Below are 24,395 nucleotides of genomic sequence, written 5' to 3' on the forward strand. Positions count from 1 at the left end.
CTGCCCTTGAGGGTGAACCTGTTGTGCCCCTGTGGGGAGATGTTCTGCTCCTGGACTAGCTGGATGGATCTATCCTCTACACTCTCTGCAGGGATTGCTGCTGCAGGGTTAAACCCCAGGTATGTATGCCAGGCCTGAGCTGTGCCTGGAAGGGGCAAGGTGAAGTAGGGGGAAGAGGAAGCTCTCCCACACACTCATCAAACCTGCTCTAGGACTGTGTCTGGTGGTTTCCAGACGAGGCAGAAATTCCTATTTGGCGCGCGGGGTAGGGGAGGTACTGCGTAGTGGTGGGGGGCAGCCTAAGGGGGTGGGAGAGGGTCCGGCCCACGCTGCGCCTAGGCTGGGACTGGTCCCACCAGCTCAGGGTAGCAGGAAGCTCTCCACACACTCACCAGACCTGGGCTAGGACTCTCTACTTCTCTTTTTTAAATAATTTTATTGAGAAAAAAATAGCAATGAGACAGTTTCAAAACAGGTTATTAGGACAGTTACAATAATTAATACATTGCATATTGTTGTCTGATGCAGACATGATATCCTGTTCAAACACTATTAGTACTAATAATGTTTAGGCCTTTTCTAATTCTTTTGTAGATTTCTGCTTACAAATGCCTCCTCCTCCAAGAAGTCCAGGGGATTTAATCAAGTGGCTTAATTCTGACATACATCTCCAGATCTCTTTATTTGTTTAAGATGAGTTCTCATAAGATAGGGTTTCTAAATTTCCAAGACTGGGTTTGACCTTGCCTCTTGCCTCAGCCATGTGAAATGTTGGGATTACAGGTCTGGGCCACAGTGTCTTGCCCCAATGCTCCTAGTTAGCTTGCAAGTATATCAGTGATGAAATTATGTTAAAAGCTGTCCTGAAACCATTTCCTTTTCTTTTGAAAGCACATATTCCCTTTCTTCTTCCCAACCTTCATAAGTGACTTCTCACCAGTTCTGTTAACACTAGAAATATAGGGCTCTCTCTCTCTCTCTCTCTCTCTCTCTCTCTCTCTCTCTCTGTAAAGGGGAATAGCACATAGCACATATTAGGTTGAATTGTAGCATCCATGTTTACTGACCACTGTCTGACATCTTTTACCCATCAGTACATTTAGCTGTGCTTTTAACTGTGTGGGATGTTTGGGTTCTCATATGTAGTACAAAGATAAGAAGAATTCATTAACACAAAGCATATTTTTATTTGTGGTTGGAAAACAGCTTTTTGAATTGAAATCTTCAGGATGAGCAGACTTTTCAGAGAATGATTGTAAACTACTACTTAATAGCATGGATTCCCTTCAAACTTTGCCCAGCCTCAAAGGTAGAGGAGAAAAGTCAGTCAACAGCTGACACTTGCATTGTCAATGACTCTGTGTGTTCTACATTGACTCCCAACCTACTGAGGCAAGCTAAGTTTTCCTTTTACTGTGCTCATTATACACTGGCAGATTCTCAAGCCTCATTCATAGCCTCCCCATTTTCTAGTGAGCCCATTACCTAAGTTTTCTAGTCAGTCACATCCTCAATCACAGAAACTTCAACCTCAAATTATTGCAGCCTTACAGGAAGAAATAATGGTCCAAAGCCACCAACATGGTAACAGCAAAAATCCTTAGGTTTTTAAAAGAGATTGATTTTACTGCTGTTGGACAAGCTCTTCATAGTCCACCTCCCAAGAAACACAGCTGTGATTTTGCATGATTAAACAGGTTTACTAAAAGTTATCATGTGCTAAAATAAAAATTTTGTTGGTGCAGGATTAAATATTTTCTTAAGTGCAGTTTCCCTCCCACATGCAGTATCGTAGAAGGTCCCCGAGTCTGAGATGCAGGGAAAAGAGTCTCCCAGTGTTGTTGATCTCCTAATGGGAGTGTCTGTGAAGCTGAAGACTCAGTCCAACAGCAGCTAGGAGTGCAACTTTCCTTACGAGCTGCTCACATCCAATAGCTGGACCTATAAAATAATTGACAGTTCTAGGGAAAAAACAAGTGGAGCCTTCAGCCTCTTTGTGCCTCTGCCCAGCCATGGGCACTGGGCTGGGGAGCACAGGGAATGTCCAGTCGAAGGTGACTGAGACAGGGCAGTGTTGCACCCAGTGTGGTCGTGTCTTCTGTACTTGGGGTGGCTCGTTGCTCACCGAGATGGCCAGGCAGGAGGACCAGGTTGTACAGTACTGTACCTTGGAAGAGACTCAGAGGCACGAAGATAGCAAAAGTCCCCAGATGATCCTGCAGCACAAGATGTATGATTTGACCAAGTTTCTGGAAAAGCATCCTTGCAGGGAGGAAGTCTTTAAGAGAACAAGCTGGGTGTGATGCCATGGAGAATTTTGCAGACGTCAATCATTCTAATGAAGCTAGAGAACTGTGTAAAACTTACATCATTCGCGAGGTCCATCCTGATGACAGATCAAAGTTATCCAAGCCTTCAGAAAGTCTTATTACTACTGGTGAACCTAATTCCAGTTGGTGGACCAGCGGAGTTATCCCAGCCATCTCAGCTCTAGCTGTTGCTATGATGTGTGACTTCTACATTGCAGAAGACTGACTACCTCTCAGTAGATGAGGAGAGTAAAGACTGCCTTGGACAAGAGAGAAAAGAAGCCAGTGTTAATCACTTCCACTGACAGGAAGTTTCACCTGAGAAAATAATTGTAATAAATTTGTTTTTCTCTCCTGTACTAGAAAGAATGATTCTTTCTAGTCCTCCTAAACTTTTCTGAAGTCTGTTTATTCATTAGCCTTATTTGAGGTTTCTTCACTTCATAATTTACTTTTTTATGTGATCTTTTAAAATATATCTGGTTTTTTTTTTAAAAAGTGGAGCCTTCAGAACAGAGTTTATTCTTTCCCTAAGAATAGCTAGATAAATAATTTCTCCAATGATTTTCCTATAACTAAACGAATGTACTTTTGTGAATTTCTTGAACAACCCCATGGTACTTTGTCTTAAACATATACTACAAAGACAGAAATATACTTTGTATCAATCTCCAATATTTGAGTCCTAGCTTTAGTCGTGAGTCTTAAAGAAGAAATGCATATATCTTTTTAATAGCAATGACTTCTGTTGCACTGGTCAAATGCATTCTTCTGACTGTGAGCCATTTAATCAGATTTTCTAGTGCTGTGGCTCCACCACATAAGAAAAGGAATTGTGACTCTTTTCAGTTCACTGGATGAGGAAACACCCAATTACCTTCTGGGGCTCTCATGCTCTTTGCTATTTTGGCGTTTTTTGCTCCAAGCTCCTCTCCAGCTTCCTGTCTATTTACTTTATCTTACTGCAACTTGTTTGGTCAAATGAGGTTTCCAGGACACAAAGCCAGTCTCAAGGCATGGAATTATAGGGAAAATAACGAGGCTTATGGTTACTGTTTATTTCATAATGTTCAGGTCACATACAGTTCACTGGTCTCCAACACTACTCCTTTGACCCAGATATCTTATTGCTTAGTTACCTTTGCCTTTCTACTACTTAGTCTTACAGTTGAAGTCTCAGTAATTAATAAAAAGACAGTTGTTGTATTCTTCAGGGAAATAATAGCACCATCTATCTAAACATGGCAACTATAAATTAATTTATGCTGCGTTTTTTACTTGGATAAGCTGATGAAATTTCTTGGTCCTATTTCTCGTTTACTCCTGTAGAATCATACTCTACAATCCATCTTTGTGAAAAAAACTTTTTAAGGGATAGAATGTAATTTCTGAACTATTTTAAACACCAGTTTTCCAGGGATCCAGAAATTATATGAAATAATATTATTAAGTTGTGCAATTTCATCTATAATAATTCAACTGGCCCCAACAGAAATAAGTAAGAAAGGGAGTGAAATATTATTCAGGGAACTAGATGGAAATATATGTAATCCAATTGAGTTTCTGTGATCTACTACAGAAAGAAAGTTAATAATTGAGACAAATTCCTACTAACTTCTAGTGGGCATTACAAATAATAGAGTTAAATTTTTCTTCAGTCAAAAATACCTTTGAAAATTTCACTTTTATAATTATCTTTTCAGATATTTCTAAAAGCACAGTGATTTATTCCTAGTTCCTACTTTTGCCAGTGTTAGGTAGTAATGTACTTGCTTATTTGTAAACATCTATAATCTGATCTGTGCCAAAATATGTTTATGTTATCTGCTTAGAAGATAACCCCAGACCATTTTCAATGATTAGGTAGGGATTTCTTTTTATATTCATTTTTTTCACTAAAGTAAAAGGGGAACACAGAATATTTACTCTGAAACTAAGTGCCTTTAAGCTGTATTAAAATATTATTAACATACCATATTTTCAAAATCAGCCTTTGGAAAGAGCCTGGGACTCATGTCTCTTCTCTCAGCAAATCCCTTTGAGGCTCTATCCTTTTTGCTCTCAGCATTTTTGTGAAATATTTTCAACTGGCTTATCTTTTAGTTTACTAATCACTCCTTTAACTGCATCTTAATTTCCTGTTAAATGTTTCCACTGAGTTCTTGAACTTATTACTTTTTTCAATTATACACACATTATTTTATTCTAGTTTTCATCCTATTATTCCAATTTTTTTTTAAGTTATGAGAGCTGCAATATGTGGGCCCAGTGTGTGGAGTTCTCTTGGCACCATTTAAGAACTTTGACAGACTCTGGGAAGCCTGTGGGACTTTGGTAAGCTCAGACCTTCCTTAGTCCCCAGAACATAGGTTGGAGGTTCTGCTGGTTCTGTTCCAAAGTTTTAAGAACTTAAGTGGACTCTGAGTGGACTGCGGGACACAGGAGATCTGTGGGCTCAGTGTGTGCAGGCGTGGAGCTTTCCTGGAGCCATTCAAGAACTTTGGTGGACTCTGGCTGGCCTCTGGAATGATAGCAATTAATGTAAAGAGTCAAGTCCATCTGGCTATAGAGGAAATAAGATCAGAAATAATCTCTCAGAAAAAAAAAAAAAAAAAAAAAGAAACGACAAAAATTAAGAAAGAATTACTTAGCATAGCTAAATAAGATGTAGATAGAAAAATAGAGGAGAATAGAAAAATAATGGCAACACTGAACAATATAAGAAAGAACTAGAATGCATGAAACAGATTCAAACAGCTATCCAGGAAATTAAGAACTCAGTTGAAAGTTGACAAAACTGCTTGAATGAAACTAAAGATGGACTTTCAGACCTCGAAGACAGTGCTGTAGCTAATGAATTTGAAATAAAAGATCTCTTAAAACTAACAAGGAACCGGGAAACAACAAATCAGCAGATACAAGATCACACAAAGAAAATAATATAAAAATAATAGATGTAAATGGGGCAGTGAGAGACAGCACAAATGACAAAAAAGGACTATTTACAGATGTACTACCAGAAAAATTTCCAAATATGAGAAAAGAACCTGACATACCAATAAGTGAGGTGTATGTAGTAATAGCCACAGACATAATCAAAATAAATCTACACCTAGACACGTAATAGTCAAGATCTCAGAAATACAGCAAAAAAAGTCTGAGTGTTGTGGTACACAGCTGTAATCTTAGTTCTGGGGAAGATAAAAACAGGAGGATCACTACAAGTCTGAACTGCATAGTGAGACCTTGTACAGAATACATAATTTTTAAAAAATAAAGAAATTCAGCAAAATAACAGTATAGTAAAAGCTGCTATAGAGAAGAAACAGATCAGCTACAGTGGTAAGACCATCAGAATCATGACAGATTTCTCAACACAAGCTATCAAATTAAGGAGAAATTGGAGTGAAGTATTTCAGATCCTGAAAGAAAATAATTTCCAACCCAGATTGGTATACCCTGCAAGACTATCTATCAAATTACACGGTGAAATAAAATCTTCCCATGACATAGAATAATTGAAGAAATTTATGACCACCAAACCAACCCTACAAAGAGTACTGACAGATATTCTAGAAAGAGACAGAAGTGTCCACAGCTTCAAGAACAACAGAAGGGCACTGCCAAAGAGACCAAGTACTAAAAAAGAGGAAATAAGTATGAAACCTGTAACAGGGAAATAACATGACAAAGATAAGCCAATATGGGACTGAACAGATATCTCAGTGGACTAAAGTGGTTGCTTAGGCAGACAGAGGGACCAGCGTTCTATCTGCAGCATGCCATCCTGGGTCTGCCCCCAGGGCATGCAGAGATGGTGATTGAGACTGGGTGTGGAGGCATGAGCCTGTAATTACAGCTTTGGGGAGGTTGAAAATAAGAGGAGCACTATGAGTCTGACTTGTGTGTGTCATTCTGTAGACCCTGTATAAAACATAAAAAAACAGAAACCAATATGTATCAGTTATACCCATCAATGAAAATGACCTCAGTTCACCAATCAAAAGAAACAGACTAGCAGAAAGGATTAAAAAATAAACTTCCACAATATGCTGCGCACAAGAAATACATTTAACTCAAAGGTACATTCACAGACTAAAAGTCAAAGTATAGAAAACAATCCTCCACACCACAGGAAATCACAAAAAAGCAGGGGTAGCTATTCTGATTGCTGATAATATCAACTTCAAACCAAAATCATCCAAAGAGATAAAGAAGATCATTGTATACTTGTTAAGGGAAAAGTGCAAGAGGAAGCGATAACAATTATAAATATACATGCACCCAATGTAGGAACACTCTCCTACATAAGACAAATTTTAACATAAATGAAAAACCAAATGTGTAATAATACAATAGCAATGGTGGAACTTTAACATGCCACTGTCACAAAGAGATAGATCAAGTAGGGAAAATGTCAGTAAAAAATAACAGAAATAAACCAAAATTGTGAAGAAATTGACTTGGTACACTTTTACAGAGAGTTTCAACACAGCAATACCAGAATATATATTTTTCAGCTGCACACGAGACATTCTCCAAAATACTAGATACTAAATACTAGCACATAGAAAACTCTTCAGTAAATGCAAAGAAACTGAAATTATCCCATGCATATTATTTGAGCACAGTGCAATAAAAGTGGAAATTACTGACAACAGAAACCACAAACACACCATAAACACATGCAAATTGAATAACAACCTCCTAAACAACCAGTGGTTCACTAATGAAATTAAAGAAGAAATTAAATATTTATAATCAGATGAAAATTCAGATACAACTTACTGAAACCTGTGGATTGCAAGGAAAGCTGTCTTAAGAAGAAAATTTATAGCAGCAAATTCTCACATTAGGAAAATGGAACAACTCAAATAAATGATCTTATGCTGCACCTCAAGCTCCTAGTAAAAAGAAGAGCAATTCAAGCCCAAAGAGGGCAGGAAATTATGGGTTTTAGCAGAAATTAGATTAGAGCATAAATTAATGAACTGGAGATGAAGAAAAACATTATAAAGAATATATGAAATTAACAGATGGTTCGTTGAAAGAATAAATAAAATTGATAAAGCCCTAGACAACCTAATTTTTTAAAAAGTAAAGGAAAAAACAAATTCATGCAATAAAGGATTAAAAGGGTGAAATCACTATAGACCCTAGATAAATTCAGATCATCAATACCTACTTCCAAAATCTGTACTCTCACAGGATGGAAAACACAGAAGAACTGGACAGTTTCCTATATACATATGAAATACATATGAAAGAGCTGAGCCAAGAATATGTACAAACTCTGAATAAATCAATAATGAGAAAAAAACTTGAAGATTTAAAAAAAAAAAAAAACACCCTACAAACAGGGGCCGACCAAATAGCTCAGTTGACTGAAGTGTCTGTTTAGGCAGAGAGCAGTGGCCAATGTTCCACCCCAGCATACTGTGCTGGTCCCACCCCCGGGGCATGCTGAGATGACAACTGAGACTGGGTATGGTGGCAACTGCCAGTACTCCCAGCAATTAGGAGGCTGAAAACAGAAAAATCACTAAGAGTTTGATCTACATAGTGAGACCCTGTAGACCCTGTTCTAAAATACACAATAAATAAATAAACCTACCAACAAAGAAAAGCCCAGGTTCTGATGGATTCATAGCAGCATTATACAAGAAATTTAGAGAAGACTTCAGGTCAATTTTTCTCAAACTATTCATTGACATTGAAAGGCAAGCACTTCCCCCAAACCTATTCCTTGAGCAAAGAATTACTCTGATTATAAAACCAGAGAGAGAATGATACAAATAAAAAATAGAACTACAGACCAATCTATAGTTCCAAACTTATGAATATAGATGCAAAAATTCTCAAAGAAATACTAGTACACAGAATGCAGTAACTCATCAGGAAGATTATACATCATGACCAAGTGGGATTCATTCCAGGAATGCAGGGATGGTTCAACATATACAAATCCATAAATGTAATTCACCACATCAATAAAGCCAAGAACAAAAACAAGATAGTCATCACAATAGATGCAAAAAATGGTTTTGAAAAAGTCCAAAACTCATGATAAAAACTCTACAGAGTAATAGAATAAATATTCTATATCTCAACTTGATAAAAGTCATCTACAAGAAGCTGACAGCTAACATCAGAATAAATGGGGAAATGCTGAAGCTCTAAACTTTAAAATAAGCAACAAAGCAAGGACATCCACTGTCTCCACTCCTTTTAAATATAGTTGTGGAAACATTAGCCAGAGCAATTAGACAAAAGAGAGAAATGAGAGGAATTAGGATAGGAAAAGTAGAAGTGAAATTATCATTATTTGCAGATGACGTCATACTCTACATAGAGGATTCCAAAAATTCCACCCATAGTTGCACAGATTTAATCATCAAATGTAGCAGCATAGCAGGATACAAAGTCAACACCCAAAAATCAAAAGTATTGTTTTACAAAAGCAATCAACACACTGAGGGAGAAATTAGGAAAAACATACCTTTTACAAAAACATTCAAAAAAAAGAAATATTTAGGAATCAATATCACAAAGGACATAAAAGATGTATACAGTGAAAATTATGGTACTCTGAGAAAACAGATTGCAGAGAATTTTAGAAAATAGAAAAATATTCCATGCTCTTGGGTAGGAAGAACCAACCTTGTAAAAATGGCCATAATCCCCAAATTTTTGTACAGATTTTATGCAATCCCATTTAAAATACCATTAATATATCTCACAGAGCTAGAGAAAACTTTCCTCAAATTCATTTGGAACCACAAGAGACCTAGAATAACAAAAGTAATCCTGGGAATCAAAGGAAAGGCTGGAGTTATCATGATACCTGACCTGAAATTTTACTATAATAATCTACTGTGATAAAAATCAGCATGTTACTGGAATAGAGACAGACATGAGGATCAAAGAACCGTAAAAGATGCAGACACAGCTGCAAATACCCTCAGCCACGTTACCTTTAATAAAAGAGCCAACCACATATATTGGAAGAAAGATAGCCTCTTTAATAAATGCTGCTAGGAAAATTGGCATTCTACATGCCAAAGGCTAAAAATAGAACCATGCCTATCACTAAGCAGGAAGTTACAGTCAAAATGGATCAAATATTTAAATATTAAAGTAGAAACACTAAATATTTCACAAGAAAATGTAGCTAGAAATCTTAAGGACATAGGGGTAGGTAGAGAGTTCATGAACTAAAATCAAACTGCATGGGAAAATACATCAAAGAATCAACAACTGGGATCTCATCTTTCTGAAAAGTTTCTGTACTGCAAAGCAAATCTCCAACAGAGTAAAAAGGAAACCCACAAACCAGGAAAAAAATTGTAACCTCCTGTCCTTCTGTTAATGGCCTTCTAACTAGAACATATAAAGAATTAAAAAAAAAAATAGCCCCATCCCAAATTTAAAGATCTAATCAAAAAATGAGCATCTGAGATGAATATGCACTTCTGAGAGGAAGAAATACAAATGGCAAATAAATATATGAAAAAAAAATACTCAACATTATTTGTCATTCGAGAAATACAAATTAAAACCACACTTAAATTCCATCTTACCCCAGAAAAAATGACCAACATCAAGAAGTCAGAAAATAACGAATACTGGAGAGGCTGGAGAAAAAGAACCCTTCTTCACTGTTGATTGGAGTGCAGACTGGTACAACCACTATGGAAATGATTGTGTAGATTCCTTCCAAAGCTATGATTGGAGATTCCTGTTTAAGCCAGCTATTTGTCTCCTGAGTATTTTTCCAGAGGAAGTGAAAAACTCATACTACAGCAATACATGTGCACCTATGTTTATAGCAGCCCAATTTATCATAGCTAAATCCTGGAAACAACCCAGATGCCCATCAACTGAAGAATGGATAAGGACGGTGTGGTAATTTTATACAATGGAGTATGATTCAACTATATAACAGGATAAAGTTGAGTCTTTTGTTGGTAAATGAATACAACTAGAGAACATACTCCTAAGTGAAATAAATGAGACCCACATGTGCAAACATCGTATTGTCACTTACTGTAAGAACCTGAAAGTGGAAAGTGGAATCTGAAGGTACAATAGATACTGGGAAAAGGAAATGAGCTTATTCAAGGGAAAGAGTTATTGAGTTGAGGAGATTTACAGGAGAGGCAGTGGGGGAAACAGATTTATCTAGGTATGCAGTTAATGCCTTAATTTGTTTTGTCTCCTTTTTCATTTGTACTTTTTCTCTTCTTAATTTCTTATACATTTCTTTCTTCTTCCAATTTTACATGCATATATCTGGCAATATAAATAACTGTTTGGAAGAGAAAACTATGTATTACAACAAATACTGTGAGATTCATATTACTTTGTTAAGTGAAGTTCTGTACCGCTTGATTTTTTGGTTTTATTTCTAATTTGTACTCTTTTAAAAAATAAAAAATAATTTTATTAGTATATATTTGCAATAATAATGATTCATTGGGGGAAGTTGCTACATGTAAATAACACATTTTTTAAAGCTTTCTCTTTCCTTCTTTCCTTCCAACACTTCTTTAAGTTATTGCTTGGGCTTCTCATACATGGGAAACCAGGTGTTACTGAAATTTAAGTGATTTTTTTCACTTAACCATATTATCTCAGGATGTATTCATTTTCCTACAAAAGTTTCAAATTTATCCTTCTTTATATTGTAATGTTCTGTAAATTCTAGTTCTCATACAAAGCTTCCTTTTTCAGTCCCCTAATCTTTCAGCAGAAGAGAACCAAAATTAATTATTTAAATGGATCCTTATCAAGATCCATGCCTAATATCTAATTCTGAGCCATCTACAGTTCTGTTCATTTTTTGTTTTATTTATGCTTTTGTTTGTTTTATGCCTTTATTTCCCTCCTAATCCTACTTTTGTTAATGTGTTATAATTAAATAATGTACATGAAAAATGATAGTGCATTTGCATTATTTTTTCCCCATAGAAGATTGATCTCATTTTCTAGAAGGCAGCAAAGGAAAATTTTAACTCAATCTTGTTAGGGACTGAGCAGACTTGGAACTGCTTGAAGGTAGTTGTGAGACTTGTTTTAAAATATTTGAGTGAAATTTCAAGGTGAGCCCTGTAGACATATAAGCTAAGAACCTGCAAGGGTACCTAAGAATGCCTCTCCTTCGGGACTGTCAGTTCATTTTATTATTGTTTGTTTTGGTCTCTTTAGGACTAACAGCAATAAGAACGTGCTATGATATTCGGTCATTTTCTTCTTGGTTTTACAGTTATCCCTCATTATTTCACAGCTTGACTTCCATGGACTCACTGTTTTGCATGTTTTTTTAAAAAAAAAACATTAGTCTAAATTATTTATCACGGATTTTTTGCTGTATCAGGGGTTTTGCAGTATGGTACAGTTTACTTATGTTATTAAAATTACACGTTTAGAAAAAGGTTAAGAACATTAAAAGTGTTTTTAGATGTGTGGGAAAGGTTTATAACAGTATGGGAAGATATATATATCAGCTACTTCGCTGATTTTCACCTATCACAGGGGTGTCTGGAACGTAACTCCTGCGATAAGTGAGGGAATCACTGAATATCTTCTTTCTCTGGCCAACTCTGCTAGCAGATGCTTTTTGAGGCCAGACCTGTGTCAACTGTTCACTTTTCTTCTTTCCGGCTTCCCCTCCATCTGGGACCAAGACTGTCGTGGCAAACATAGATTCCTGCAAATTCCTGTGAAAATGCCCTCTCCTCACTCCTGTGAGTTTTCTTCAAACTGTGATGAGTTTTTTGTATCTTAGTCATTCCTTTCTTCCTGGTGTTTTAGTCTTTTGACAATCCCAGAGCAGAAAAAACTCCTGCTAACAGTAACACCCAGAAAGACACACTCTATGATATTTTCTTGTGTTCTGGTCTCTGAAGTCCAGGCTGTATCTGAAACTTTCAGAGCCTTTTAACAGATTTGGTTTTAATCTACCTATGCATTTGACTGTGGTGCCATAATTGGCCTGCTGAAACCTCTTCCACTATAGCTAGAACAGAAATATCTTGACACAATTTAGAAATGTGGTTTACAAGAGGAGTTAGGAAACGCATACTCATTTCCCAAATGTCCAATTATTTAGACCAATTCTATGGCTTTCAATTATAAGCTAAAATGCCCTGCTCTTTCTGAGACAATTTTCACATTTTTTTAAAATAGCTTAAAACAGGAACTTCTTTGTGCCATCTCTCCTGGGCAAGGAATAACATAGTGTTCCCCAGTGTATTTATTGGGTACCAGTGACTCTCAGTAATAAGTTAGAGGATTATCTATCTATCCAATTGTGTTTCCCAGAACTGCAGACTTTTCTTTTTTAATGTATTTGATAGAGGGTCTCACTCTGCAGCTCTGACTCCTACCGATCCTCCTGTTTCCGTCTCCTCAGTGCTGGGATTACAGGTATGCCCCACCATATCATGTTTCAGTGGCCAACTCAGTGCACCTGGAGCAGGGCTGGTTCAGTGTGGTGCCAGGGATGGACCCTGGGTGCCTGTGTTTGCCTAAGCAGGGGTTAGTCTGCTGAGTTATCTCGCTGGCCCTAGAATTTTCATGATGATGCTATGTAAAGTTTCCTGGAGTCACAATGAAGTTTGCTTTCTGTATGTGATGCATTTCTGTGGCAGGATATCTCAGAATTTTAAAATGTACTCTATCCTCTACATTTACAGTTTCCCTATCCTCAGATTCAATCAAGCATGGATTGGAAATATTTTTGAAAGCATTGTATCTGTACTTGAAATGGACAGATTTTTCCCCTCGCCATTTCTAAAATGATAGCTTTTTAACACCTGTGTACATTGGATTAGATTATGGAAAAAAAAACATGGAGATGATTTATAGTACATGAAAATACCATGCTGTTTTATATTTCCAAGAGATTTGAGCACCCATGGATTTGGCTATTCTTGTAGGGACATTAAAAACAAACTCTCCAAAGAGGCTGAGGGATGATTTTATTATTTTGCATCTCAAAACATGCATATAAGTTACAACATTTTGAAACTTAGTGCCCAGCAAATCATTTTTCATATGTCTTAAAAGTTAAGAATGAGGGAAAACATTTAGGGAGCCTGTTCTTAAATACCATTTCTGTTACACACTTATTTACAGGGTTACCAATAAAAGTATCCAGGGCTGAAATAGCTTTTGAATATATATATATATATATATATTGATATTTTAAACTGACAAAACATTTGAAGAAAATAATATTTATTTGCCAGTAAGTGAATTTTTGCAGAATTATTTTTTTCTTGATAACATTTGCTAATCTATGTAGATGTTGCCTTCCAGGAAGCTAACCTTCAAGTGCGATTAGCTTCTTTTAGTTTACATGGTCATTTGAATCATATGTTAAGCCCTGTGAAGTGAAAGATACATGCATTTTAAGTGTGAGCAAATTGAGGCTTTAAAAACTTAAGTAACTTTTCAAGGTTATGACATACTGAAAACAGCATAGAAAAAGTTGAAATCAAGTTCAGGAAAACAAATTTTGTGTATGTGAACAAGTTTTCTTTTAATATAAATTGATGTCTTTAACACAGCTATCTTGAGTGGATAGAAAATTCTAGAAAGTTTATTACTTGATGGCAACAGTACGTAATAATACATTACATGTCACATTTTAAAGGTATGTGTTAAACGTATGATTCAGTGGTGTGAGCAACTTTCGTAGACATATGAATTCATTTAATGATCCCATGATCATTGCAACAGTATTAGTCGGAACGCTATTACAGCAATGACTACCAAAGTTGGGATAGTCTGTGATAGGCTAGGCTTTTTATATACAGTACTCCCATTAATATTCCCAATAAATAAATAAAATATGAACCGATTATTTCTGCTATGATGTTGCTGAGGCAGAGAAAGCTGAATGGAATTCCCATTTCAGCTGAATAGTGGTTGCAATGCAGAGCATGAAGCAGGGCTAGTTTTTGTAGTCACAACACCACACTTTAGCCAAAGCTTGAGGGTGGTAGTAATGGGAACAAAAACATCATGACACGCTCCTTAAATTCTATCCCTTTTTATGTTTTCTCATTTAAATTCCCATAAAAGATTGATTACCTGCACCTAAGCAATTATATTATTTTGTGTTATTGTTATGGTTAAATAATAAATGTTATGGGATCCAGATAGAATTAATCATAATAGTAAAAACGTGTCTCAAGAGGAATTTTTGCAATCTTTTACTCTGGCAATGCTGCAGCTAAGCTCCCCAAAGACAATAAAGGTAATTAATTTCTAACATCAGTAAGCACAGGATTCGTTGTAAAATGGCAAGTTTGAGAGAGGAAAATTCAGTTTAGAGGCATAGAAATGTCGGCACAGTGTGCTTTGCATTCATATTTGGGAGAATTAAGTCAGCTTTTCCCTAAACACTTAACCACCTGCAGTCAGAGTATGAAAGACGATAATACTTTAGAAATTTAATCCCTATGAAGTGCCCAAATTAATATGCTTTCTTTTTGTTTAGTTTAAAGCAGTTGTGAAGATTCATAAATGGATTAATATAAGATGAATTTGCTCCTTAAAATCATTAGGCAGAACAGTTTATTTTTCAGACTCAGCTCTTCTTCCCAGTTACCTGGAGGGTTGCACATCACTTGTCAGTGGCCATGTGACATTCAATGTCTCTTTATTAGACACGACAGTTTCTCATTGCAGTGATGTTGAGCGTGGCTCCTTGGTTTGCTTCCTTCAGTGGAATGTGGGCAGACGTAAGCTTGCAGTACTTAAACAGAAGCTTTAGGTGCTATTGAGGAATTTCTTCACAATGATGCATGTCTTTGGCTGGGTCTGTTCCTCTTAGATGGACCTTAAGTTAGGAAGATACATAGACAACCAGTGTGAAACTGACATATAATGTGAATACATAATGAACTCCATTGTTTAAGCCACTGAGATAGTGATGCGGTGCTTGCTGCACAACTTAGAAGTTGCTAAGACCAACAGAAGTTATCTTCTATGCAATTTTTCATTTATAGACAGCTATTTTAAATACCCAGTTTAAAACACCAGATATTATTTAGTAAACAAAAAAAAAAAAAACAAACAAACAATGCTCTCCATCAAGGTTTAGTATGTTTCTAGGCTCTATCCATTAAATTGATAATAAAGTAGACAGAAAAGGGTAATGATCTGTCCAGCTGCAGAGCACCTGTCTACCATGCATGTCGGCTGAGATTTGATGCCCAGCGGTGCCAATCAATCATTCAATATATAAGAGACCCAGAAAGATGACAGAAGTATGAATTATTTCAAAAGATTTGAACTTTTCATTTCAAACGATTTATCTCATTCTAAGTTGTTGTTTTGTACAATTTGAAATCTGCTAAACATAGCAATGTTATTAGGGATGACTACAAAAATTAAAAAGATATACACAAAATTAATGGAGCAAGTAGCCAACACTATTTACCATTAAACAGTTACTTCTCATCGAAAATGAAAAAGACATCGACCTCAGATCTTTTTTCAAAAAATACTGCATCTCAGACAACTTGGAGAGCAAGTAATGTGTTCTATTCTGGCAATATTATGTTCAAAGACCCAGAAAAGACACTAGTACTCACTAGACTAACATTAAAGATGCATGTGATACATTTTTCACAAAGTAAGAGGAAAAACTATTTCTAAATTGAAACATAGTGCAAAATGTGGTTCTAATCATTTTATTAAAAAATTAATGACAATATTTTCATAGATGGCAGAGAGAGCATTTCCATCCATGTCTCTGTAAGTTATATATACTCAAGGTGATAACTGGTGGTTAAAAAAACTACCTTAATTTTTTTTCACTTATGAAAATGATAGATAAGCTCCTGTTAGGGCCATATATCTAGAGAAAGATTACATGTCTTGGCTATTGATAATCTTTTCTTCTCAGTACCTTAAAATCTTTAATAGTAGTCCTTCACTGCACTGTGAAACAATTGACCAAATAAAGGTTTTCTTTTAGCTAAGAAACAAAGAATCTCATTTTCTACCATGTATAGCCCACAGACCCTCCAAATTCTTTTTACTTCTTTCATTGTACTTTCAGATTTTTGAAATTTTATCCACAGTTCTTGGTTCCCTTCCTAGCCCATTCTGAGGATTTTAGAGAAAGTACAGGCAGTCATCCCCAGTCTTGCTCCTGACCTCAGGCTCTAACCTGCGAACCTCTGGACGTATGTGTGCCTCCCTGTGCTCCAAAGTCTGGAAGGGCATGCCGTGGAGAGCTAGCTAGCACCAGTCTCTCCTGTTAGTGCCCCCTGGGAAGAGGAAGACAGTCCTGGCTACTCAAGTTATGGTTGAGGATATCCTCAGCCTTCTCAAGAATTGGTTGCCTTCTTTTTAGTGGTTTAGAGGTAAAAACAGGGAAGATGCATGCTAAATGGGTTCCCGGTGTCTCTAAACATCCTCCCACATGAGCAGTGTTTTAGAACTGAAAATCAGTTGAGTTTTTCCCAACTCATTAACTGATCTTCTATTTTGATATATATATATATATATATATATATATATATATATTCGGATTTTTCTCATATAAAAAAACATGCAATGTGTAAGCTTATGTGTCTGACTTACCACACTTAACATGATCTCAAGTTGCACCCATTTAGCCACAAATGCCTCAGGTTTGTCTTTCTCTATGGCAGAGTACTGCTTGAATTATCAACGGCCCACAAAATATGGAGACAGTATGTAATGAAACCATGACCTAAGAAAATAATTAAAAATTAAAAAAAAAATTCTGGGATTCTATAAGGCTTTTGTTTTGTGGGTTACCCCCAAGGCAGAAGTAAGTTGTTTATTCTTTTGTTTTGATTTGTTTTGTTTTTTGAGGACCTTGCTATAGCCTGGATTCACCTAGAACTCACTACATGGCCCATGTTGGCCTTGAGTTCATAGTGATTCTCCTCCTTCAGCCTCCTCGATGCCGGGGTTACAGGCGTACAGTACCACACAAGCCTAAGAAGTTCATTTAATGTCCTCCTACACTGCAGTACTAAATCATCACTATTTATTTTGTAAGACTGTTCTTCACAAATATGGTCAGAAGAGGAGAATGCTTCCTCTGATAGTTTTGTTTTCAGTAACTAATAACTCTATCTTTTCTGTGCCATGCATGTGTCAGCTGAGAAGGAACTTCAACCTTTACCTAAACAAGCAATCTCCCTCTGAGGGCTGGAAAGGTACCTATTCCCTGGCTTCTGACCTTGGTCTTGGTGAGAAGCAGTAAAGCTTTTATAGATTATCCTTCCAAATATAGCTTCATGTTTTTCTGCCTAAAGAATATGCTTCATGAGTATCACTGAGGATTTTGTTTTTAATAAAAAGAGAATCTAGGATGCCACAAAGTTTGATCATTTTGCTGTGCACGTGCAGCTCTTTGGATGAGATGTGACAATTAGCTTAACATAGAACCGTGTACCTGTCCATTCCACCACCAGTGCATTCCATTTGGTTTTGAAGTGAAAAATAAAGGGCCAGTGATATAGCTCAGTGGAATAAGCACTTGCCAGGCAAGGGCAAGGTCCCAAATTCAATCCAAGGTAATGCAAATAATAAATGAATGAATAAATGAATGAATGAATGAATAAATAAATGAATGAATAAATAAATAATCAACAATGGGTTGGAATAGAGTGTTTTAAAAATTAGTATTTTTCCTTTCTTCCTGCTAGGAGGTGCGTGTGTGTGTGTGTGTGTGTGTGTGAGAGAGAGAGAGAGAGAGAGAGAGAGAGAGAGAGAGAGAGAGAAGTGTTCCTGAATTAAGTTCTTCCTTAACAAATCATTGACTCATAATGGAGAAGATGTTTTGAAATGATCTTCTTCTGGATGTGGAGTGCTAACTCTGCCGTAATCTTGCTAGAGCTCCTGAGCATGTAACAGAGCCTGAACGACTCAGGCTAGAGTAGTAGATTTTTGGGGGAAGGTGATGTGTCACTGACCATAACCACTGTGTTTGTGCAAGAGACAGAATTTTCTGAAAAAAAAAGATACAAAGATGTCTGTGAGGTGTGAAAACAACATTGTAAATGATAAACTATTTTAAAAAGAACAAAATTATCACAGTAAAAGAGGCATTACCATGAGTCCACACCCAGACCCTTCCTGTCGCTTTAAGCCCATTATTCTTGTCACTTTCCAATGCTTTCTGGAATCCTCTTTTGTTAGTGTCATTAGTTCAGTGTCCTAGACACTTAAATGTTTTCAATTATTTCAAAATATTTCCTTGTCATGGTCATTCTCACTTTGGAGAAGATACAGAAGGGGCAGGATGCCAGCCCTGATAAATAAGGTGATGACATTTTAGTTGCCTGAACATAGGAGGACATCACATATTTATATGTAAATTGTCTCAATTACTTTTCTTATTGCTGGGACACACTACTAAGCACACATGAATTAAAGGAAGGAAAGTTTATTTTGGCTCACAGTTACAGAATTTTGTCCATGGCCAGTGGTTCTAAGGCAGGACAGTGTGGAGAAGAGAGCTCCTCACAGAAAGGCATTCAAGAAGCAGAGAGAATGAAGAAATGTGTTAGAGAGATGGACCCTTCAAGGTTGCATCTCCAGGGATCCTCTTCTTTGGACCAGGCTTCGTATCTCAAAATCACATTTTGAGGTAGGTTACTCAGTGGACTAATTCTCAGGTAAGTGTGACACCCCAGAGATCCAGTCACCTTCCAAAAACCTTTTCTCATGAGGGCATGAGACTATTGGGAGGACATCTAGACACCACCATAATTCTGTCCGTGTGTGTGTGTGTGTGTGTGTGTGTGTGTGTGTAAGTTATATATGTGTATATAACTTTGAACAATAATGGAGGGGGAAGATGCATAGAGTTTTACAAATTTAGAAATCTTTTATATTGCTGAAATGAAATCAAATATTGTGATATAGTCTACAAATGATTTTCATGTTAAAAGATTCTCAGTCTGATGTCGCACCATTGAAATGTGCATCTACAATTTAGCATAACAGTTTTAGGGATTTTAGGCAAAGGTCTTATTAAGGTGCAAAAGTTCAGTTTTTGCTCCATGATCACAAACTATGAGCTTCAACTCAAATCGTCTTCCAAGAAATGTGTCTGGAGCCAGATATATTAAGAATTTAAAAGGTTTTAGGGTGGTTTGCTATGCAGACATAACAACTAAACAGATTTTCTTGGGCTTTATTGTCTATTTTACTTTGGAGTATAGATGGTGACAGTTAACATGGAAAATAAAGTATATATGTTCTCTGTTACAATATCTTTTCCTTTATTTTTCCCAAGCATTTTGTAGCTGCATAAATAAAATTTATATATCGTGCTATTAGGAAAAAGGAGGTACAGCTTGTTCCCTTTGAATGTAACCTGAAAACAGTAATCTTTGAATTACATGCTGTTGATATTGGGGAATGAAACACCCAACCGGAAATACACCTTGGACAAGTTTCCATTCCCTAAAATTGAAGAACGAATTGTACAAACTAACAGGTGAAGAGCAGAATATATTTATTGGGGGAAAGAATGCTTCTGTCTGAGAGAGACAGAAGGGACACCCGAGCAGGTTGCCGCCAGGAATCTGCCATTCCTAGAGACTTGTATAGAGTACAACCATACAGCAGTGTTAGAACACTTGCCTGGCAAGGTGGAAGCTCTGGATGTTGTCCTTGGCACCAAAAACAATAAAATAAACCTCCCCTAGAGTAAAACCACGTGATGAGGCAGGTTTATGGTGGAGAGAATGGGACCTTGCTCAGGTGGGCATGAAGTGGGACAAAACTATGGTCAACCAATAAGGTTACAAGCACCAATGCCCAGGTAAAATTGATCAAATACAGAATTAAATGGGGAAGAGAAGCATGTAGCAAGCAGGCATTAATATAGAACAGGTGTTTATCCGGTAGCCAGCTGGTAGTGGTTGGATTAGTGACTCTTCCTGGCTTCTTCAAGTTGATGATCAATCCCCGGTGCTTATTTTGAGAGAGCTCAGCATTTGTTCAGTCTTTGTTATTTAGGTCTGGCCAACAGTGGGCACATCTGTCTCACAGTTGTAAGGTTTCTTGGATTCCATGTTGTCTCCTTCAGGCCCTAGTCATGTCCAGCTGCCTGTACCATTTCTGCCTAACTCAGGTGCATACAACACTATCACTACCCACCAGGTAGAGAAGACCCATCAAGAAGAAGGACATACTATGCATAGCAGCTGTGTATAAGCAAGTGACTCGGAATGTATAATAAAACTCTAATAAATAATTGTTATTTGCAAACACTGTAGAACAAAATAAAAGGGAGAACAATTGATTCAAGTGCCTCTGTGTGACTAATACTCATATCATATAGAACAGAGCTCCAACCTCTGTAGAGAAGAGATAATCCAGGTATCTGGGTGCAGCTCATCTATCCCATATGCATTTCTTGAAACATTGTTTGTGCTCCAGGATATAGTCTGAGAGAAGAGAATGAAAGCTATACATGTAGATCTCATTATCATTGCATTTGACTGAAAACTCCAAACTGTAGCTATCTTAGATTATATGAGAATGTGCAGTGATGGAACTCAAAGTTTCAGCATACCCTCTAAGCACAAACTTTGGTAGGATATATCCTAGAGTGGCTAGTTTTCTGTTTTTACATATGCATCCTGAAAATGTCCTGGACTTCTTGAAGTATGTCAACCAGTTTTGGTGGGATAGTTTAAAGTTGTATTTATTCATCACACAGACACACAGACACACAGATATATACACACACACACACACACACACACAGTTATACAAAGAAATAATATGTTCAACCACTGAGAGTTAAAGAAATGCACACAGACAGTAAAATGAAGGTGAGGTCATGCATGCTTTTCAAGGTCTGGCTTAGAACATGATGATTATTTGTGCTGTTCATCACATTATACAACAAGAGAGGATAGTACATCCTAGGAGAAAGGAAATGCTGAGTTTGTTTGAACATACTGCATTTAAAATAGTGTCCCCTGGATTGTTGGTTTTGTGGAGCTGGTTAACAAGGCAGATGTCTGGACAATATATGCTTAAAAGTGTTTGGGCACCAGAGAATGGATGGTAATTGAGGCATAAAAGAGATGACATGAATGGGTAGCATAATATTTCAGTGAGATTGAATGAACATGGAAAACTAACCGAATGGATTGTCCATGCTTTCTTAGAGTGAGAAGAAAATGAGGAAGAGGAGTAGGTCTCAGTGAGGAGAGTTTCCCCACAAAGATGACAAGGTTGATAACGTCAAATACACTTAAGCAAGACAAATAATAAAAATTACCCATTGGTTGGATTTAACTAGTGGAAAGTCGTTAAAAACCACGATGACAGCAGTTACTGTAGAACCATGGTACAAAATCTAAGTGACAGCTAAAGGAGGAGTTCACATATGAAGAAATCAAGCCCCATAAACAACTCTGTTCCCAAATGAGGCTAAGAGAGGAAGGAAAGCTGGGCGGAAGTACTTGCTATGGTATAAAAATAAATTGTATTGCTTTATATTGGCTGGCAAGTTAATTTTGAGCTGTTTCTTTGGTTATGAAAACATTATCAGCTTTATGAGTGTGTTGTATGTGACTCAGAAAGCAACCCTTATAGAGAAGAAGAAAAGCAATCTTTTAATAATACTTGAGGCCAAATTGGTTTCTTTTGATGAAGATTGGAACTTAAGTTCCATCCCAGTGTTTCCCTTCAAAATCTTAACATTGTGACTATTGTACAACTGATTACTCTTCTCCCACTGGGCACCACCCTTGGGCCTGCAAACCTAAATATTAATCGTGGGGGATAGGGAACACAGTCATACTACCTTTTTCCTTATTGTCCTGTCCTTGAATATTAGCTTCAGTTCTCTAGTTGTCTACCAACCTGGGTGGCTTGGTAATCCATTCTGAAATAGCATAACAGAATATTCAGGTTTTCAATTACTTTTTACCTATTTTAATGTCCCTTCAGGAACTGGGAAAGCAGAAAATTAAGCCCTAAAATGGTTTGGCTACATTAGCTTAACATTCTGATGTAGAGGATTGGAATAAGAAAAAGTTCTATAAATTTGGCACTGGTATAGATTTTACTGAAAAAGTAGAAATCTATAAACAACACTAAAGATCTTGTGTCTAGCAACTGGCTGCTGCCTTATCAAAACATATAGATATCCAAAAGGCAATTGAGAGGGCAAGAATGTTTCAACTATCAATGTGTGGTCATGGTTTAGCATTTCTTTCTTTAGACCAGTGTTCCTAATTTGCTCAAATTTTCATTTAATGGCATGATTCCAAGCCCTCAGAATTATTCCTGAATATTGTTGGGCATTGAATGCTGCCCACTACAAATGAGTCCACGCCTAACTCCCTGTATATATGCACATGTAACCTAATTTGGTAATAGGGTCTTTGTAATAGAATTAGGGATCACAAAACAAGATCAATCCTAAATTAAAGTGAGGCTCTAAGTCCACTGTTTGGTGTTACTGAGAGAGAAAGGAGATGAACATTTGCAAAGTAGATACACAGGAAAGAAGCTTATAGGAAAACGGAGAAAGAAGCTGCAGTAAAGGTCCATAGGGCAAGGAGTGCAAGAAGGCTGAGAACCACTTGAATATGAAAGGGAGGTGTTATCACAGTGCTTCTCACAGACTCTGGGAAGGACAAGACCCTACTGATACCTCCACTGTAGATTTGGGGCCTCCAGAAATGAGAATGAATGCATTTCTATTGATGCGGGTCACATTTACAATTGGTAGTTACTTCTTAATTAAGTACTAGTAAACTAGTGTAGCTATGTCTATGGATTTCTAAAAGATATTTGTTTTACATTGTTGACTTCTGTCTTCAAACTGGTAGTTCAGACTTCAAGTTTTAATTCATATAAGGCTCATTGATTTTTGGTTTCCAGAAACTAAATTCATTCTCTCACAATCAAGATACAAATTCTTCATGTTAAGTTTTTTAACACTTCCCGTTATCCATGATATATTAAAGATGACAAATAGTGATTTTAGGCTTGGCAATTGCATCAGCACTTAAGTTTTACTTCGGTGACCAAAAATAACCCTTTTTGGGTTGAAGAATGAAAATTAGATGAAAATGTGTGGACGCTCTATCTCTCCATTTCATCATGGATCATGAGTTTCTCAGGCTCTCCAAGGCAAAGTTTATTTTAAAATTACTGAATTAAAGATATATATATATATATATATATATATATATATTAATAAAAACTGTGTAATTTAATTCAGGTTAGTGTACTACTGTTATTTTTTTAAAGGCAGAAATGAACTGGAACCATAGGGACTTATATTTTCATGGCAGTGTTACAAAAACTATCATTTCGTATGTTGCTTTCTTTAGAATTTTATAATCATGGAATTTTACTTTCCTACAGGATATTTTTCTGATTTTGTGTCTAGTTTCTTTTGCAAATCTATTGGTCATGACTTCAACTTCTTGACTGCATTCATTTTATGTAAAATTATTTTGTGGTGTGTTCATGACATGCTTATCAAATTAGCATTTGAATATTTGTTATAGTTTTATGATGTCAAATTGGAAGCATAATGATTTATTACATAATAATCCTACAAGAAACTTTCAGCATTTCTCATTGTGTGATGAAATATTCCCAGGAGTATATGCCTGAACTGTATTATTATTCATCAAGCCTTGATACAGAGTGAACTTTTTGCAAATCTTCATGCATACCGGTGTTGAATCACATTATTCATGGCAATTTTATTTAAATAAATAATTCCATGAAAGTTTTGAGTGTGGATATCCATGAACTTAATGGGAATGTAGGTGTTGTTTGAAAACAGAACTACAAAGCTATTAAAATTTATATAAACTGCATTAACATGATGAGTGAAACTTTTCCTAAAACTTAATTAGCAATTTCAAATCCACCAATAAAAATGCATTTGCATACTCTACGTTTCATTGTTGACTTACTATTTGGAGTTTGAAGATTGTGGGCCTTAAGATCTGGCCAGATAGGTCAGTAGACTAAAGTGCCTGCTTAGGCAGATGAAGGGACAAGGGTTTGTTCCCTGGCATACTGTGCCAGCCC

At 36.6% G+C, this 24,395-nt stretch overlaps 1 pseudogene; it reads left to right on the forward strand.

Annotated features, from left to right (window-relative positions):
- Positions 1-2,129: 2,129 nt before the first annotated feature.
- Positions 2,130-2,535, forward strand: LOC101585206 (annotated as a pseudogene).
- Positions 2,536-24,395: the final 21,860 nt, after the last annotated feature.

Source organism: Octodon degus, unplaced genomic scaffold (genome assembly GCF_000260255.1).
Source record: "Octodon degus isolate 3935 unplaced genomic scaffold, OctDeg1.0 scaffold00058, whole genome shotgun sequence".
Lineage (NCBI taxonomy): Eukaryota > Metazoa > Chordata > Mammalia > Rodentia > Octodontidae > Octodon > Octodon degus.